The 20906-nt window shown below is 37.8% G+C and overlaps 1 protein-coding gene and 2 long non-coding RNA genes across 4 annotated transcripts in view; 1 reads left to right on the top strand and 2 right to left on the bottom strand.

Moving 5' to 3' along the window:
• The window catches only part of ME1 (malic enzyme 1), a 193170-nt gene that overhangs the window by 129562 nt on the left and 42702 nt on the right, over positions 1 to 20906 (top strand). The window lies entirely within an intron of this gene.
• LOC309635089 overlaps positions 1 to 20906 on the bottom strand; it is a 55396-nt gene that overhangs the window by 6688 nt on the left and 27802 nt on the right. The window lies entirely within an intron of this gene.
• Positions 271 to 13791, bottom strand: LOC309635087. The gene is made up of 2 exons (XR_014248626.1): positions 6681 to 13791; positions 271 to 6373 (listed from the first exon to the last, which is right to left on the bottom strand). It is a non-coding gene; the product is annotated as an uncharacterized lncRNA (long non-coding RNA).

The following is a 20906-nucleotide window of genomic DNA, read 5'->3' as shown; positions in this document are numbered from 1 at the left end:
TCTGGGAAAATAATTTTAGGGGAAAAAAGCCAATCTAAAAAAGAATACCAGCTATTTTGGCTTCTGCATTATCTTGGAAACAATTTATGATATTGTTTAACTGATTCTTAGTATCTCCCCTTAAGTAAACTAATACAACACTCTCAAGATTTGTGGACTATGAAATCCAAATATATGATACTCTTTTATTATAGAGAAGACAATTAATCAAAGCCTCCCAAGATTGTTTCTCAAGTTTTACGGTTTGTATTCTTTAATGTTACTTGTCTGTGTATTTTATTATAAGCAAAAAAAAAAAAAAAAAATCAAAACACAAATGGTAGAGGAACAAGTTTTAGAATATAGATTAATCATTGACAAAGAGAATCGGGCTGGAACTATTTATCATCACTGAGTATTTTATCTGAGATGACCCTACCTTTACCCACATGTTAGAATAACACCTGTATAAATATACACACATATCTAAGGAAAGGACCAGTAAATTGTTCCCAGATCGTTGTTTACTAAATCATGGTTTCATATATCCCCAAGCCTAATCACAGCTCTTGTGATAAGTAAGGAAATCACACTTGGTGAACAAAAACTAATATTTAGTGAATGCTTAGTGTGTGTCAGAGATTGTTCCATCCAAGGGCTTATATTAATTTAATCACACCTGTGAGGTAAGTACTATTATTATTCCCATTTTAAAGATGAGGAGGCTGAGGTGTAGGGAAATTGAATAACCTGTCCAACGTCCAGAGGTACTGAGACGTAGAGCTGGGATATAAATTGAAGCCACTTAATTCAGTAGAGGCTTGAGCTCTGATCTACTCCATCAAGATATCAGTTTGAGTTTTCCATAATGCAGTTCCTGAGATGGAGTTGAAATATGAGGAGTATATTGGGGGTAATGCCTATGAAACTGGGAGGGAGAAGGATTGGGCAGGGAAAACCTTCAGACCAGTGCACATCTGGGAAGCAGAACTGGGCAGAGAGCGCCTCGGACTGTGATATATATCTGACAAAGTCTCAGGCAACACAGTGGGAGCTGCAGAGCAGAGATTGCTTGTTCAATGAGTGGAAATGGCCAGCCCCTAGTCCTACTGCTGTGCTCTGTCATTGACTGGGGACTCCTCGGGAGAGCATGGCCTGGACGGAATGCTGCGGCCCACCTTAAAGCTGCGGCTGGAGACAGTTATCTGACTGTGCTCCTAGGCAAGTTCTTTCTTGAAGGGCAATCCGAGCAGCACGTTTCCATGGTTGCCCAACATCATCCTGTCACCTCACAGACACCAAATGCCATTTCACATCCATTAGATGGGCAGAAATGTTTAAATCTGACAGTGCCACACGCTTGGGAGGCTGTAGATGAATATGTCTACTGCTTGCAGGAGTGTAAATTCATGAAACACTTTGGCCATATAATATATATGATCATCTGATCATAACCTACTGCAGAGCACTCGCACCCCAGAGAAACTCCTTCATGAGGAGACACGTACAGAAATGTTCACAGCAGCAGCATTTGTAGTGGTGATAAATTGGAAGCAATCTAAATGTCCGTCAACAAGAGGATTGATCATTTGTGCCATATATATACACATATATAGAGAGAGAGTTTGCAATATTGTACAGTACATAAAAATGGGGTGAACCAGTGCTTCGTGTGTCACATGAATATATCTAAGAACCAGAGAATTAAGGAAAAAATTCCAAAAGGAGACATTTTAACTCAGCCTGAGCTCTTAATCATGGTACCCATACTGTCATTTCATAAGGATCAGATACCATTCAACATCCATCAGATTCATATATGGTTATCCATGTACATAAAGTTTAAAAGCAATGTCATGTTTGCTTTTGGATACTATACATTTGTAGTAAAGGTATAGCATGCCTGGGAATGATAAACATCAAATTTAGGCGAGTGGTTACCTGAGGAAAGTAGGATCAAGGAGGGGGCACAGGGAGTTTCAAGTGATGTGTGACCTTTTTGTGGTCTGAAATAAAGATGGCATAATGTTAATATTTCACAGAATTATGTAGTGGAACACGTGGATGTTAGTGAATGTTCTCTAATGCTTTTCTCTGTGGTTAAAATGTTTTGTTAATAGATAGGTGGGTGTTTAGTAGTGAAACTGTAGGTGTGCATCTAAAACTTACTTTCACATGCAGGCATCCTATCTACAGATCCAAATAAAATAATCCATTCAAGGAAGATCCATGCCATTTCACTGAAATCCTTTGTTAAAAAGTTTTATGACATAAAAACATAAATCTATTTTTTAAAAATCTTTGCCTGGCAGACTTTTTATAGAAATTAACAAAATGGTTCAAAATGTTTATGGAAATATAAAGGACCTAGAATAGCTAAAACAATTTTGAAAAAAAAGAATAAAGTTGGAGGATTTATACTCCTTGATTCTAAGACTTAAACTACAGTAAACCAAGATAGTGTGATATTGGTATAAGACAATAGAACAATAAAGCAGAATAGATCAGTGGAAAAGAATTTTAAAAATCCAGAGATAGACCCATGTGCAGATGGTTAATTGATTCTAGATAAAGTACCAAAGTAATTCAGTGGGGATAGGATAGTCCTTTCAAGAAATAGTCTTGGAACAATTAGATATCCATAAGGAAAAAAATGAATGTCAACCCTTATCTCATACTTATCCCACAAAAATGAATTCAAAGTGAGTCATAGACCTAAATGTAAAGCTAAAGCTATAAAACTTTTAAAAGAAAATATGGGAGAAAATCTTGGTGCCTTTGGGTTTGGCAAATATTTCTTATAGAAAGCACACGTCATAAAAGGAGAAGGTTTTAAATTGAACTTAAAATTGAAACTGATGCTCTTCAAAAGATGCTGTTCAGGAAATGACAGAGCAAGCCACAGATTGGGGAAAGGAGTTATAATACATGCATCTGATGAATGCCTTCTATCCAGAATATATTTTAAAAAAACCAAAAAACAAAGCTCTTACAGCTCAAGATAAAGAACTCAATTTTTAAAATTGGGCTAAAGATTTGAAACAAGGCTTCGCAATGATCATCAAGCGCATGTAAGCTCCTTAGTCATCAGGGAAATGCAAATTAAAATCAAGTGAGGTGCCATTACATACCCATTAGATGGCTAGAGTTTAAAAGTCTGATGACAACAAGTGTTGGTGAGCATTTGCAACAACTGGCACTCTTATACATTGTTGGTGGGAGTGTAAAATGGAAGAACCACTCTGGAAAACTGTTCAGCAGTTACATTTTTTTATATACCTATCATACTACCAAGGAATTCCATTCCCTGGTATTTTCAAAAGATAAATGAAAACTTTAAACTATTCATGGCAGCTTTATTTGTAAGATCCCCAAACTGTGATCAACCCAAATGTCCAGATGTCATAATATACCCAAATTGTGGTATAGCCATATAATGGAATAGTATGAAGGAATAACAGGAACTAACTATCAATTTATGCAATAACATGGATGCATCTCCTAAAATCAAGCTGAGCAATAGAAACCAAATATGAAAGATTTCTTGTATATTATTCCACTTATATGAAATCTGGAGAAGACAAAACTAATCTATAGCAATAGAAAGTAGATCAGTGGTTGTCTGGCGCCACTGTTGGGCTGAAGATTGATTAGAATGGGCTACAAGAGAGCTTTTTGGAATGTTTGAATATTCCATATCTTACTTGTAGAGATGGTTTGATGGGTGTACAGTTATCAAAACTAATCAAATTTTACATCTAAAATGGGTGCTTTTTATCCTATGTCATTGAAGTTGATTTTAAAGAAAACAAGGCACAGAAAAAGTCTTAGTCTGACATAAAACTGTTATAGTACCTCATTTATTGAAGTGACTTTATAGATTTTGTTACTTATTATTCCGTAATTAGATTTTCCAGTCACTTTCAGTATTTTCTTCTTTTCTAAAGAATGTTCTACCTTTTGGCACTTTCATTGCATAGTAGAAAACCTAAAAGAGTATGAAAAACAAAAAAGAAGAATGCAACATTTGAATTGGCCAGTTAAGGCTGTTTCAGTGAGGAGGGTGTTGAAACTGTTGGTTTATTATAAAAGGTTATCAAATGTCATGTATCTGTGTTACTGTTCTCCAAATATTCTACAGTGGGTTATCCATGGTGAAGTGGAACGCATATATACAATATTTATGTGTATATTTAAAAAGAACGAAGATATGAGAAATTGATTCAGTATTCCCTTGACTTGATCAGTCTACTGTTGCTCAGAAGTAAGAACGGAATTCTAATACTCTTACACATGTGAACTGTAATTATCTTTTTTCAGAGTATTTATGTTTCTTGCACATCTATGAAAAACGGGTGTGTCGAAATACTCCTATCTGGACAATGCAAAATTTATAGGGCTTCCCTGGTGGCGCAGTGGTTGAGAATCTGCCTGCCAATGCAGGGGACACGGGTTCGAGCCCTGGTCTGGGAGGATCCCACATGCCCTGGAGCAACTGGGCCCGTGAGCCACAACTACTGAGCCTGCGCGTCTGGAGCCTGTGCTCCGCAACAAGAGAGGCTGCGACAGTGAGAGGCCCGTGCACCGCGATGAAGAGTGGCCCCCGCTCGCCACAACCAAAGAAAGCCCTCGCACAGAAACGAAGACCCAACACAGCCAAAAATAAATAAATTAATTAATTTAAAAAAAAAATTTATACATCTTGCCATGTACGCCTACCTCATAAGTAGTCATAGTTTTATTCAGAAATCTCTTATCAGAGAGGCTACAGCTGTTCTCCATCTGGACTGCACCGAGAGCAAAATTATCAGATTTTTATTTCCTCACTTTCCACTAATCAGATTGGTAAAAGTCAGACTTTTTCAAAACCTGAATACTGTGCATAGTAATAGGTGGTTTGTGTTGTTAATGACCTCTGTTGAGTATATTTTTTCAATTCTTTTTATTGATTTAGAACTGCAAAAGGAGTTCTCAGAAAGGTAGTGGGAAAACTGAGAATTTGACCCAAAAGACTCAGTTTATGAAGAGGCAGAACTCAAATGCAGGTAGTTAGATTCTAAGACCACGAGATAATTAGCTTCACTTTAAGTGTTGTTTTCCAGTAAGTACTGTTTTAGGCACAGAAATACTTTGCCTTGGCTTGTATTTCTCAGTGATACCAGAATACAATTATTAGTTTACAAATGATAAGTTATCATACTTCCATATACCCTTGTCCAAAGTCAGATTTTGGAAATATGTCAGTTTGGCAGAGAAAGAGTTGCATTCTTGAAAACTTAGACTGAAATATTATACTTGTTAATTCAAAAAAGAGTCAGAATCATTTAAAAGTGATTTAATGCAAAAGGAAGTCAAAACAATTCTTCGAACTATGTCAGGTTTTGTCCCTAAGAATTGTTCAGAATTAAGTAGGGACTCTGCAATAGAATTCTAATTTTAGTGTGTTAGATTAAATCACTTCAACTAATTATTGAGCCATTTTAAGGGGAAAAGAAGGCATTGACATACAGGTAAATGTACCCATACAGGTGCCAATAGAAACAATCTTAAAGCAGTTTGGGCTTAAAAGACCTTCAGGACCAATGGAACATATGATGAACTTAGTTCATGAGGTCCCCAGTATGTGGGAAGAAACGAGCTTATTAATAAAGCAGGGAACATGATATTTTTGGCATTTTTATTAGTATTAGGCAATAATACTTCCATAAGAAATACTATTAATATGGAAATATAAATAGACGTAACTTCAGGACACATTACTCGTAGGTGGGTTCTGATTATGGAAAATGGTTAGTGTTCAAACTTTGACATTAGTCCAGACGATTGTGCCAGAGAGGCCTGATTTGTAATTTGTGTTGGATTTGTACCTTCAGCTATTTCCAAACGTAGAGTTCTCAGATTTTTCTTGAATAATATACATAGATTTCTCTTATTCAGTGGCATAAGAATGGATATCATCTTTCAAAGTTTTTATTTGAAGTAGTGGTACATGCAAAGTCCTTTTTCATTTTTACATTGATTTTGAGGTTTCACTATAGAGTAGCGTGATAGGTTTTTTTTTTTTTTTAAGTTAGATGCGAATGAGTGTTATCTCTTTCTAGGTAATACCCTGGAACTCTGTACAGTGATTACTGCCGATGTTCATAGTACTTTTGGAATGCCTCTTTGAATATTGTATTTAGAACCTATAGCAATTCTTTTAAATATCACAATGATGGCATTTAAAGAAAAATCCTTTGAGACTGATAGTGATTCTTGAGAACAGTCAGAATGAGAATATTGATCCAAGTCAGTATTTGGAACTAGTTCTTGTTCTCAAAATATTTCTTCAGATTTTTTTTTTTTTTTTACTGCTAGTTAAGAAAGAGGGAAGGAAATTACCTACAAGATAGAACTATAAAGTAATAAAACTGATTTTTTTTTAAATTTTATTTATTTATTTATTTACTTATGGCTGCGTTGGGTCTTCGTTTCTGTACGAGGGCTTTCTCCAGTTGCGGCAAGCGGGGGCCACTCTTCATCGCGGTGTGCGGGCCTCTCACTATCGTGGCCTCTCGTTGCGGAGCACAGGCTCCAGACGCGCAGGCTCAGTAGTTGTGGCTCACGGGCCCAGTTGCTCCGCGGCATGTGGGATCTTCCCAGACCAGGGCTCGAACCCGTGTCCCCTGCATTGGCAGGCAGACTGTCAACCGCTGCGCCACCAGGGAAGCCCTAAAACTGATTTTAAAGTCACTTTGAAAGTAGTTGAGCAGTTTGCAGCACCATTGGATAAATAAATAGTCTGAAAGTGGACACTCTAAAGGATAGTATTCATATTCACTTGAATATATAAATTCTGACAAATGTCTCTGGAAATATTCTGTATTTTATAGTCTGAAATAAGAAGATATTTTCCTACATCAAAAAAGTCTCCTGGTATCATAAGTGGCTGTCGTAGTTGGGGTTCCTGGCTTTTCTCTTAGGTGACAGTACTCACTAGTGTCTGCTCCTGTAATCCAGTCTCCAAGGACCTTTCTAGCTTGAAAGTTTTATGGCTCTGATAATCTGCAGCAAAATCACATACAATTCTCTCTGCTGCTCAAGACCTGATCCCTAGTGTTTTGTGGAAGTTGTTGGCTTTTAAAAATAAACAGTTTGATCTAGTCTAAATTGGGAAGGAGACACAGACAGATTTAGTGATTAAAACTGCAGAAGTAAGTGACATGATTGAGGTTGGAGATAAGGTATTTACTGGAACATGCATTTGAGGAGACTTTTAATTCTCTATAGTAAGTTTGCAGATGGAGTTTATAAAAGCATTTTCTGAATTTCTGTATCCTTTATGTGAAGGCATTCTGGGCATGGGAAATGGTGCAGAGTAGAAATGGAGGATCAAAACACAAATGGCATGTTGAAACAGAGATCCGTCCGTTAGAGCCAAAGCTGCCCTGAGGATTTGAGCCTGTACTGGTGCTGCCTCAACTCACGGACACCAGGATGCAACCTTCCCCCTGCCATAAACCCACCTCCTGGCACTCCATCTTTGCAGTCCATCACGTGGCCTCTGGACATAATTCTTAGAAAGCCTCACTTCATATTATTGTTATATTTGGTCTCCCGTTATAATGTAAAAATAACATCTCATTTGTCTAATTCCATATACCGTTTCACATACTTCATGCCTTTTCATACTTTTATGTTTTGTATTTCCTCTCCCCCAAACCAAACTGCCAACATGCCCTTCCCTCTCAAAACTTTCCACTCTGCCTTTGGAAACCTGTTCCTTAATAAAGGCTCCCTAACTTCCTCACTGGATGGTCCCTTTACCTTCTTGCTTTCCTAGAACATGGCTCTCATTTAAGACCTCCACTGTTCTTGCAGTGCTTTCAAAGAGTGATGCTTGTTGGTCCACACAGTGTTTTAGGGTTGGGAGGTGAGATCAGTGCCTTCTCCCCTCTGTCCATTCAGACTATTAGTCCTTCATCCTTTTTTTAAAAATAAATTTATTTATTTATTTATTTATTTATTTATGGCTGTGTTGGGTCTTCGTTGCTGCGCACAGGCTTTCTCTAGTTGCGGCGAGTGGGACTACTCTTCGTTGCGGTGCATGGGCTTCTCATTGCGGTGGCTTGTCTTTGTTGTGGAGCATGGGCTGTAGGCGTGTGGGCTTCAGTAGTTGTGGCGCAGGGGCTCAGTAGTTGTGGCTCGCGGGCTCTATAGTGCAGGCTCAGTAGTTGTGGCGCACGGGCTTTGTTGCTCCACAGCGTGTGGGTCTTCGGCTCCCGGACCAGGGCTCGAGCCCATGTCCCCTGCATTGGCAGGCGGATTCTTAACCACTGCACCACCAGGGAAGTCCAGTCCTTCATCCTTATGTAAGCCCCTCACCCTGGCATCTTTGGTGTTTATGCCAATTAGGTTTATCTTATCTCTATCTTCTCCCAGTTTCCTAACTACCCTCCTCTAATTCTTACCTGTTTTCAAAGCCTTGCTCCCAACCCACTTTCATTTCCATGTGGATGATGTGTTTTGTTGGCCTTTCTTGTTCTCAGGATCTTCATTTCTAATGGCCTTAGGCCCATACCACTTTAGACACCCACTCATGGCTACCTCATGGGCCTTATCTTCACAGGCAGCTGCTCAAACTCTGACATACTAAAGTCACACACCTTAATTTCTCACGACAGCTTCCTCTGCTTGCACGTCTCTGAGGTTGCTCCAAAGCGGCGTATCCAAAGCAGAACTCATGGTCTTCCTGACCAAACCAGCTTCTTCTCCTGAGATGTCCTGTTTTTTTTTTTTTTTTTAATATACTCCATCCTCTACCAAGTGGCCCAAACTAGAAACTTGGAATTCATCCTTGATTTCTTCTCTCTCATCATCTACTCCTCTTCACTTAATATAGTCCCTTCTGTCTCCTGAATATTTCTCGAATCCGCCCACTTCCCCCTGTGCCCATTCTCATTCCAGGTGCAGGCCTGGGGTTTTGCGGCAGCCTCCTAAGGAAACTTCCTGCATTTGGTCCTCCCCGTCTCTAATCCATTCTTTGCCCTGACCACACAGAGTTAGTCTAAAATGCAAAGTGATCATGTCACACTCCTGTTTAATATCCTATTTTTAGGATCAGATACAAACCCCTCAACACAGGTTAGAGGGCCTGCATAATCTTGCCCTACTTACCTCTCTAGCCTTAATTCTTGTCTCTTCCCCTTCAAACCCTGTGATTCAATCGTATTTAATTTATTTCAGTTCTTGAAATATGCCAGAATTTCAAGTTCTTGAAATATGCCAGAATAAATATGATTTATTGAACCCTGGGCCTTTGAGCATGTTCCCTGTTTCTCACAGATTCTTTCCCTTTCTCTTAACTTGACAAACTCCTACTCGTCCTTCAGGCTTTAGGTTCCTCTAGAAAGCCTTTGTTAATTCTCTTAATTCTGGGTAGGTGCCCCTGCTCTGTTTTGGAATCCTGAATTTCCTGTTACAGCACTTACCACACTGCATTATAATCTCCCACTTACCGTATCCGCCCCAAGACTACAAACTCTGTGAGGGCAGGAATGAACAAATAAGGGAGGAAAGGAAGAATACGGTTTCTTTTTGAGAATAGGGGGAGATAAGTTTATAAGAGCTCACATTACACAAGACCTGCTTTAAAATAGGATGAAAAAATTTTTTACTGTGTAAACTGCTTTCAGTGGGGAAGTAAACACAAGCAAGGAGACTAACTAGGAGATTGCAGTACTATTGCAGTGATGTGGTCCAAAGAGCCTGAACTTGAATTGAGGCACTTGGAATAGAAAGCTTAACAATACTGTGAAAGGTGTATCATTAAAAGGCATAACAGAACTTGACCACTAGGGTGTAAGGTAGGAGGCAAAATAGAAATTGATTACAGTATTTTGGCATTGGTGGAAATAGGAAGAGTTTGGATAATAAGTTTTGTAAGGAAAAAAGTTCAGAATTTCTAAGAGTTTTATATTCACATATTAAATTAAAATCATTAGAGAAAAGATTTCACTGATTTTGGAGGCAACAAGTAATTTTTCAATGTTCTTTTAGTGAATATACTAAATAGAAATTTTAATTATAAAGGCAGTTTCAGAATTTGTTGAATTTTAAGGAACTTAAATTTTAACAAACTGCTGTCTTTTTTGAGAAGTAGATGACAACCAAAGAAAATGGTTTCATTTTGTTATGTTTCATTGTTTGTCCTTGGTGTAAAAAAGTTGTGAATTTTTTGATACTGTAAATACTTTTGATACTATAAATAACTGAGTAAGAATGGTTAACAATATATTAAAATATTATCTTATAAACATGTATTCCTCATTAAAAAAAGATTCAGAATATAATATGTCTCCACATCTTTCTTACTATCCTTTTGGTTACATAGAGTTGGAGTTTCTTTGAAAGATTAGCGACTATAGATTTAGAAGTTATTCATCTAAAGATGATTACTGAATCCCTAAGAATAGGTGAACTTGATAAAGGAAGATTATAGGAGGAAAAGAAGGAAAGAAAGGATGATTACTGCTGAATGTTTATAATTTCCAGTGTCACAGGGAATAATTAAGAGGTGTCAGCAAAATATAACAGAAAGAATGATAAGAGAAATGAAAGGTATATCTAAGTGTTAGAAAATAATACAGAAGTAAAGTTGTAGGAACTGGAGCCATATTACAGTGGGTTAAGAAATGAGTGAACACATTTCTGTTCTTAATTCTTACTGACAAGGAAGAATTAAACTTGAGTTGTTCTTGGCCAAAGAGAACTTCAGTCAACTTCAAATTACTTATCCTGGCATTCAAGACTATTCATAATCTGAAATTCAACGGCCAATATTGATCTTCTAAAGTTCCTCAAACTATTGTCCTCAGGGTCCTCCAGCACAAACTCTGAGCCCTCTGTGGTTTTTTCCCCCACTCTTTTCCCCATTGGAATCCTACCAAGGGCCCTGTTTAAGCCTCAATCTAATTCATGTTGTCTTCCCTAAATCCTATAGTGATCTCTTTGTGTACCGCTGGTTTTGCTTTTAATTTGAACCTTCTTTAAATTTTCTGCTTGTATCTTTTGTCTTCCCAATGAGACTATAAGCATTTTAAGGGCAAGATCCATGTTTCCTATTTACTGCTCAGTTTGCTCAGTTACATTACTAAAAGTGAGTAGTACATTATCGCTAAGGTACCCATCAGAGGTAAAATGCTCTGGATCTTGAATGCTGCATAATGCCATGTATGTAATAAATGCTAAAAAAAAATTTTATTAAATCAAAATGTGCTTGGTCGACCTGATTACAGTGAATTCTTGATAGTTTATAATCAAAGAAAGACTAATGTTTTCACCAACATCTGTCCATATACTTTCTGTTATAAAAATACCTAGTATATGGAATACGTACAAATGCTGTCTTGGTAGTTTTATGGTAAAATTATAACTCCCTTATTTTATCATTACAGTCCTTTTCTTTCTAAACATACTGTTCACTTCATTGATGGCAACATTGGTGCTCTGTGGAAGCCAGTATATAAAGTTGTTAAAACCAGGGACCCTGTGGTTCAGTCCAGGTCCTGCAACTTATTAGCAGTATGAACTCAACCACGGCCCTAATCTCTCTGAGCTCCAGTTTCTTCATCCATAAAATGGGTAATAACTACCTTCCTCACTGGGTTGCTGAGAGTTAAAGGAGATAATCCTTGTAAAGTGTGGAGTACTGTGCCTGGCACTTAGTAAGTGCCGTCACTGTAATAAGGGTTTTGTCTAATTTAACAATGCCACAAGAGAAAGTTCTCTGCAGTTTTTACATGTTAATTTTATGGGTGGTATTTCTGTTAACTTCTAAAACCATTTACACCCACTATTTTATGTGATATTTTGATCATAAAATAATAGGTTCTTTTCATAGTCATGTAGAATCCAATTGGCTAACGTCCTTGTGTTCCACTGCTTATAATTTTATAGTGACAAGGCTGGTTCAATCTGGAACAAAATATCCCTTCCATGGCTTTCTTTTATTATATGATGCAAGATGCTTGTATCACAAAATGAATTCAGGGTGCCTCTCCCTATATCTTTAGGACTCAAATCAGAGTTAATTACCAAGTAGAGAAAATTCATGAAATGAAAACTGATAGGCGGTATTCTCCAGGGGATGATTCTAAAATATCCTTTTGTAAATGATGAGGTATCTTGTGCACCCTTTTACTACCTATGCCTATTCCCAGACTTCACTTAGAAAACATTATAAATTTATAGCCTGACCACATTGTATCCTAAACACTGAAGGCAAGCCATATTGTGAGGATTTCATTTTAACCACAGAGAAATTGTAACCAGCCCCGAACCACGGGACCAAGTAAGTAGTAGGTCCAGGAATAGAACTGAGAAGGCTCTGATTCCTCCTCACATCCTGTAACCACAAGGTTCTGCTGCTTTGGTACATAATAACAGATCATCTGGTGCTGCTGGACCACAGTACATGACACATCAGGAGCAAACCATAGGACACTGTCTGAAAACATGCAGCCTTTACTTTCTAAAGGGCTGCTTAGAAACCAAAGAGGTGGGGAAGGAGCCATGATGAGCACCAGATGATTCTTGACTGATGCTTGTGTTTGGGGTAAGCAGTTGCTACCACAAAGTTTGCCTCTCTGCTAAGTTGTTAAAAAAAAAAAAAGGTAATGATTTATAACTATGGTGATACTTTTACCCATTCTTAATATTTGAGTTATTTTTAATCAAGATAGCTAAATAGATTCCTAGAATGGCATCGTGTGTATGAGAAGCATAAACATTTTATGTTCCATTCAAGAATTGACCAATTCCCCATTTTACTTTAAAAGTTTTGCTTCTTTGCCTTTAGTTGATTTCCAGAGCACTGACATGGTTGTGTTGAAGTATTTGTCCTGCTGTATTGTTGCTGTGCGGGGAAGAAATTTGCCAACCTCCTCACTCTGTCGTGCCGGAAGTATAGCTTACTTATCGTTATTATTTTATATGGATAAGAGTTACTTGTATTTACTTATATTTTGTTTTGTTATATCACAGACTTTTTTTTCTGGGATTATTTCCTTTCTCTCTGAAATACACCCATTAGTAAAAGTCCTTTAGTAAAAGTCTTGGCTTTTATTTATCTAATGGCGACTTTGTTTCAACCATACTCTTGAAGAATAGCTTTGCCTGATCTTGAATGATATTTATTTTCTCTTAGGCTTTGGAAGGTATTATTTCACTGTTTATGGCTTCTATTGTTACTATTAAGTAATAGAAAATATCTAGTGATTATAGAGTACTTAGTGCCAATCTTTACACATTGAACATTGGCACTTATCGCTTCATTTAATCCTGATAATATACTTTGATAATATGCCATTGTTATTCTTATTTATTCTGATGGAGAAACAGAGGCACAGTGACAGAATTTCATCCCAGGATCTCTGACTCTAGAGCCCATGTTTTTTTTTTTTTAATTGAGGTATAATTGACATATAACATTATTTTAGTTTCAGGTGTACAACGTAATGATTCAGTATTTGTATACATTGTGAAATGATCACCACAATAGGTCTAGTTAACATCCATCACCATACATAGTTATAAAAAAGTTTTTATCTTTCAAGATCTACTCTCTCAGCAACTTTCAAATATGTAATACGATATTATTAACTATAGTCACCATGCTGTACATTATATTCCCAGGACTTATTTACTTTACACCTTGACGTTTGTAGCCTTTGATCACCTTCACCCATTTCACCCACCCCCCCACCCCCATCTCTGGCAACCACCAAAAAGTTCTCTGTATCTATGAACTTTTTTCTTTCTTCTTGTTTGTTTGTTTTTTACTTTACACCTTGACGTTTGTAGCCTTTGATCACCTTCACCCATTTCACCCACCCCCCCACCCCCGTCTCTGGCAACCACCAAAAAGTTCTCTGTATCTATGAACTTTTTTCTTTCTTCTTGTTTGTTTGTTTTTAGATTCCATATATACGTGAGAGCATATGGTATTTGTCTTTCTCTGTGTTGCTTATTTCACTTAGCATAATGCCCTCAAGGTCCTTCCATGTTGTTATAAGTGGCAAGATTTCATTTCTTTTTTATGCCCAAATAATATTCCATTGTGTATATATGCCATATTTTCTTTATCCATTCATCCATTGATGGACACTTAGGTTGTTTCCATATCTTGGCTATTGTAAATAATGCTGCAGTGAACATGGGGGTGCAGATATCTTTTTGAATTAATATTTTCATTTTCTTCAAAGAAATACCCAGAAGCAGAATTGCTGGATCATACAGTAGTTCTATTTTTAATGTTTTTTGAGGAACCTCCATACTGTTTTCCATAGTGGCTGCACCAATTTACATTCCCACCAATAGTGCATGAGGGTTCCTTTTTTTTCACATCCTTGCCAACACTTGTTATTTTTATCTTTTTGATAAGAGCCATTCTAACAGATATGAGGTGATATCTCATTGTGGTTTTGATTTGCATTTCTGATGATTAGCGATGATTAGTGATGTTGAGCATCTTTTCATGTACCTATTGGCCATCTGTATGTCTTCTTTGAAAAACGTCTGTTCAGATCTTCTGCCCATTTTTTAATTGGAGGGTTTTGGTTTTTTACTATTGAGTAGAGTCTATGTTTTTAAACTGCTAACACAGCCAAGCAAATACTTACAAAAGAAGAATGAGAGATAAATAATATTACTAAATATTAAAGTCACTTAAAAACTATAGTAGTTAAAATAGAGGCATTTTTCAGTGGATAGAGAGATTAGTAGATTAATCATTACTATTATAGGCTATCATTACCGAGCAGTACCAACATGCTGTGCCTGTTTTCTCATCTATAAAATGAGAATAATAATAGTGCCTGCCTCATAGAGTGGCTGCAAAGAATAAGTGAGTGTACACACACACACACGTGTACACACACATATTATTAAAGGTTAAAAAATATTTCTTGGGCTTCCCTGGTGGCGCAGTGGTTAAGAATCCGCCTGCCAATGCAGGGGACACGGGTTCGAGCCCTGGTCCAGGAAGATCCCACATGCCGCGAAGCAACTAAGCCCATGCGCCACAACTACTGAGCCTGTGCTCTACAGCCCGCAAGCCACAACTACTGAGCCCATGTGCCGCAAGTACTGAGGCCTGCACGCCTAGAGTCCGTGCTCCGCAACAAGAGAAGCCACCACAGTGGGAAGCCCTCGCACCGCAACAAAGAGTAGCCCCCACTCGCCACAACTAGAGAAAGCCTGCGCACAGCAACAAAGACCCAACACAGCCAAAAAATAAATAAATAAATAAGTAAATAAATAAAAGAAATCAATTAAAAAAAAATTTGTTGTCATTAGCCATAGTAGAATAAAAGAGAAAAGCACAGAAAACTGACTCTACTATGTATGAGAATATAGTATCTGATTACAGGTGATGAGGGGAAAAGATAGGCTATTAAGTAGATGGTGCTGGCATAGTTGAGTGAATTATATAGAAGTCAGAAAATTTTATCTATATTTAAAAAAAATCTACATCGAAACAGTGAAAAATAATGCCAGCTGTAGAGGTTAATTATTTTCTAAATCCATGATATCACTAGAGGAAATTTTTGATTAATAGTTAAATAAACATGTGTGGAGAAGATTGATGGTAATAAGCATACCATCAAGGGCAGAAGCTATAAGTAAGAAGATGGAAAGATCTGACTACATAAAAATTTAGAATTCCTTTTGTAAAAACAAACAGGAATGCTGTGTAAATGATTAATGACACAGTATGCTAGAGTAGGGAAGCCACATGCACCATATATAACAGGAAGTTAATATTCTTAATATGTGAAGAACTCTTATGAAATAATAAAGAAAAGACCATAAAAATAGAAAAACAAACCAAAGACCATATAATCTTCCAGGAAGAATTGCAAATGACCAATGGACATAGAAAAAGATGCTAAGGTTCATGAATAATCAAAAAAAAAAAAAGAAACAAAAATTCAGAAAACAGTCTTCACCTTGAATTTTACAGTGATTTAAAAAGATAGACTTCAGGGACATAATAATAATATGTAAATAACTGCAATGGAAGAAAAGCAGATGATTTACAAAGTATTTTGTTGGATCAGAAGAAAGAGACCTCATCTATGTTGTGATATCAGAATGTGGTAGTGTGAGACTGTCTTTGAAGTATAGGCTTAATATTAACAAGAAGTGAAAAATGAGGGAAAGTTTGTCAGCCTCTCTTCTGAGAGGTTTGGCAGTAGGTGGAAAGAGAGATAAGTAACCATAGCTTTGGCTTTGTCATGGTCAAGAGATATGGTTTTAAAATCAGGGAGTCCTGAGGCTCCTTGGAGACAGGAAGGAACCAGTGGAGAAGGAGAAATTGAAGCTGTTAGTGTAGAGAGGTAGAGTTGAGGCAGTAAGGTCTGTAGAGAGATTAGAAAAAAGGAAGCAAGAATACATCTCGGAAGTGGAAGAAGAAAAGAAGTAAAAGCACACATATTTTTAAATGTGGAGGGGAGCTGAGAAAGTGAAGATTCTTCTCTCTGGATGGCATTCATCTCAGTGAAGTTGTGGCTGGTAAGAGATGGAATGCTTGTGGGACAAGGGGAGTAAAAAATGGTTTGCAGAAGCTGCTCTGGGATCATGCTATGGACCAGTAAGCAATAGAAAACAAATATTGCAGAACTTGATTGAGGTCCTAGCTGAGACTCCATAGCATGGACTTGTGTGCTAGCTAAGTGGAATGAGGGAGAGCAAGGGGCTAGGGGCGCCTAGTGTTGCTGAAAATTCGTGCACCAGTGGTGAATCGAATCTCAGAGACAGAGTTTTGGGTAAAGAAGGAAAGAATAGCTTTATTGCTTTGCCAGGCAAAGGGGGACACAGAGGGCTCATGACCCTCAAAAACTGTGTCCCAACCCAGGAGGATTTGGTGAGGAGTTTTATAGCAATGGTTCAAGGGTTGGGTGGCTGATAAGGATCAGAGTGTGTGCAGGGCCTGCACTCCTTTAATCTGGTCTCTTGATGAGCTTCTCTGGTTCCTTTAATCTGGCCTCAGGCGGTCTTCTCTGGAATGAAGGATGCTAGCATCTTCCATTTGTTGGGGGTTTTAGTTCTGTAAAGAGTTTAAAGATATTGTCATGTGTATCCCTTGAGGGGGAACCAGGACCCTGCCCCAAGACTGCACTATTGTTTCTTGGCTGCTCCTCCCTTGTCTCTGCCTGCCCTCCCTTCCCTGATTAGCAACTGTTTGGACCTTGCCCTTTGGAACTCAGGGAAGGTCGTGGAGACTGATGACTATCCCGTACAAGAATAGGGAGGACAGAATTGGGGGACAGAAAGTCTTCTATGCCCAGGAGCCCCACAGGGTCCTGCTCAGTTTCACTAGGGGGATGGCCAGTGCATGGCTGGAGTAACTGTCTTCAGGATACAGAGGTGAAGCTAGGAAGAATGAACTCGGAGGAAAGGAAGGACCAAATGAAGAGTGGGTAGTGTGCTGGGGAAGGAGTTGGTGGAAGAGAGGGAAGACAGGACTAGGGGCAGAGAAGGAGAGTATTAGAGAATTTAAGATATTGGCAGTAGAACTTTTACACCATTAACTTCTTATTAATTCATATTTTATTAGTCTTTTTGCTCATATGGGAATTTTCTAATGCTGCTTGTTTGAATTAAAATATTACTTTTTTTAAAGGCCTAAAGGACTACTGTAGAAAGTCTTCTAAACAAATAATATTTCCAAAATGACTTTGATAGAAAAGAAAAGAGGAAAGTATACGGGAAAGAATTTTAAAATGCTGATGGAAAAAATAGCAGTTTCATAGGAATTTGTTTTCTTAGGTAACTGTAGAAAATATTTTCAAAGGAGGGGCAAATAAATATGAATAAAGATTATAAGAATAACTGTGATTTACATGATTTAAATTCCTGTTTGTATTTGGGAATTCAACCAAAAGAGAAAAATGTGTTAACGTCTTATAGTACTAAATGAGTGTTTTGAAAAATCTTGGTTTGACTAGGCTAACCTTTTTACCTCTGTTAATAGAAACTATTGATATTGAAAACTTCTATAACCTACTTAGTGCCAGCTCTTTAAAAACTAACATGAAACGAACTTGATGTTGTTTCTTGCTAAATAATAGAGAAATTCTAGAATAAAAGTCATGTCTATTTAAATAATAGAAAGATTATACTTTTTTTTGAACTAGTATGAAAAATGCAAAACAGTAGAACTTCTGGAATTGGGGCAAATAAAGGGAAATACCTACTCTGATGCAACTCATTCAAAGCAACTGATAGTCATAGTATTCGGCAGTACAGATTATTAAGTGACCAATTATTCTTATTGAATGAAATAAATTTGTGCTTACATATTATATTCACTTGATCTTCTCTCTGCTGAAGTAGTACTATCTGAAAGAGTTTTAAGTCTCTCAGGAACCTTTTGATCTAGTTGATGAGACATCTACATGCTAGTAGTTTTAGACCCCTCGTAAGTGGTATAGAAAATATTTGCCGATTCAAGAGTGACGGTGATTTGCAATGGCAGTGCATTAATAAAGACATGGGAAGGAGACGGACGTGGCGTGTTTGAGAGAGGAGAGAAGTGGTTCAGTGGGGAAGGGACTTACCCTGGAATATAGGGAGAGATAAGGCAATTGAAAAGATAACATGTGATTATAGATCCTTGAATTTAAGGAATTTGAGCGTCATCATCAGAGCAATCCACTCTGTGAATTTTGAGCAAAGGAGTAGCTGGTGGAAGTTGTTGTTTACAAAACATTGGTGGCTCTGTGTCATATGTTTGAGGGAGACAAGGAGAAGCAGAGACCAGTAGACTTTTTGCAGTCCTAGCAGGAGCAAGACTGATTTCTTTGGCTGTGATAATATTTAAATAGTAGAAATGATAGAAAATGGTAATTAACTGAATATGATGGGTTAAAAAGGAAATAGTAAAATAACAGCTTCAGTCCTTTGGTCTCTGAGACATGGAAAGCACCATAGAAAAAAAATTGTTGAAGTTGAGAGTCAAGAGCCTACTTGACTTTGGAAATGTTCTGTGAAGATGATTGAGTTTCAGTAAGCAATTTAGGTTGGAAATACAGAATAGATAATCTATAAGAAGGTGTTGGTTTAAGTCTTGAGGAGACAGACTTCACCATGAAGAGGTAGGACCATCATAAATGTTAAACAACCAAACCTATGCTTAACAGCTTTCTATTAACTGTTGGTTTGCAACAAAACGTAGCCCCTAAAGACTAGTCAGTCTTTTCACTAGTTTATTATTCTGATTAAATTTTACAAAACTTTTCTGTTATAGAGCTGCTTATTTTTAGTTTTAGAACTCAGCGTTGTTCAAAGGTATATACTTAAAGGTATATATAATAACCTACAGGATAACAGAAAGGAATCAATCATAAACTTAAAGCTTAGCTTAAACGTCAGGCTCTACCACATCATCAGGCAGACTTGAGTGCAGATCTCCCCTCCCCAGCTTACCTGGTGCCCAAGGCTATCCCCATCTATAAAATTGTACCCTGAGATTAAATGAGAAAGTATCTGTAAATTACATTCATCCAACAAATATTTGCTGAGCACTTATGGGTATTATGGAAATGTAATGAGTTTAATTTTGGACTTTTCAACTTGAGGTACGTTCAAGTGAAATTATCCAGCTGGTCATGAGATTTACAAGTCTGGAGTTCACAGGAGTAGAGTAGAAACATACCTTTGGGAGTCACTGTATATAATTGGTGATTAAAACTATGAGTGGGATCGAGATTCTGTCAGGACGGACGGACGCACACACATGCACACACACGCACGTGCACACGCACACACACACACCATGTAGTAGACCAAGGACAGAGTCATGGGAAACACCAATGTTTAAGTGCTAAGAACTCCCTAAGGGAGAAAGAAGAAGAAATGATCAGTAGTTTAGGAGAAGGCACAGAAAAGCGTGATATCACAGAAGCCTAGGGAATAGAGTTTCAAGGGAAAAAGATAAACAGAATTAGTGGCAATGCAGCAAAGAGCTCTGGTAAATTAGGGATGGGAAACAGTGTTTCTTGGATTTTTAGTTCGGAAACATTCTAATTTTAGAGCAGCAATTTTAGCAGAGTCGTGAGGACAGAAGGTAAATGACAGGGGATGGAAAAATAATGTAAACTGTGAACTAATATTTCAGATACATTAAATGGAAAGGATAGGAAAAACATGGGGTTGAGAAAGAACTTTTTCCCTCTAATGAGAAGCTCCAAGTCAGTTATCAAAAAAGAGGAAGGAACTTGTCCAGAAGAAGGAGTTGTAAATAGGAGAGAGGGAGCTAATTAAGAAGGAAGTGGTGGGAACGTGGGCAGCAGCGGTGAGTTACCTTAAGCAGGAAGAGGAACATCTTGTTGACTGATGCCTGCAGGGTAGCGCTATAAAGATAGAGATGGGGGATGCGGTGGGAGGAGAATAGTTGAAGGAGATCACACATTATGCCCTCACTATGCCAGGAAGTAGGAGACAGGTGAAGAGGTCAAGATTTAAAAGGATTGGCGAAGATTAGGAATAGCCTTTGGGTGCAATAGCAGTGGAAGCTGACCAAGGACAAAGAAAAGGAATCATAAATATGGCAGCAGTGGGAGTCTAGCCGAGGTTGGAGACCATACATCTCTAAATCACCTGGCAAGGATGGCCATGGCTATAAGGCTTTCTCTGGTAACTCTCAGATACTTGGGGTATCAGGGGTGTTAATTTCCCTCGTCTTGGATGTACAGGCCATAGATGATCATAAGAATAAAGGGTCAAACCAGTAAGTTAATTTCAGGAATAAAAATCTGTGCTGTATACTTCAAAGCTCAAAGCTTTTCAGTGTTTGGTCATGGCTATAGAACAAACACCAGAATCCTAGGCTAGAATTTTTAAGGTTTCCGACATAAAATTCTGACCTTGTCTTTCACTACACC

Source organism: Balaenoptera borealis, assembly GCF_965194805.1.
Source record: "Balaenoptera borealis genome assembly, chromosome: 9".
Lineage (NCBI taxonomy): Eukaryota > Metazoa > Chordata > Mammalia > Artiodactyla > Balaenopteridae > Balaenoptera > Balaenoptera borealis.
The sequence above is the reverse complement of the archived record's forward strand: the minus strand, read 5'-3'. Positions and strand labels throughout refer to the sequence as shown.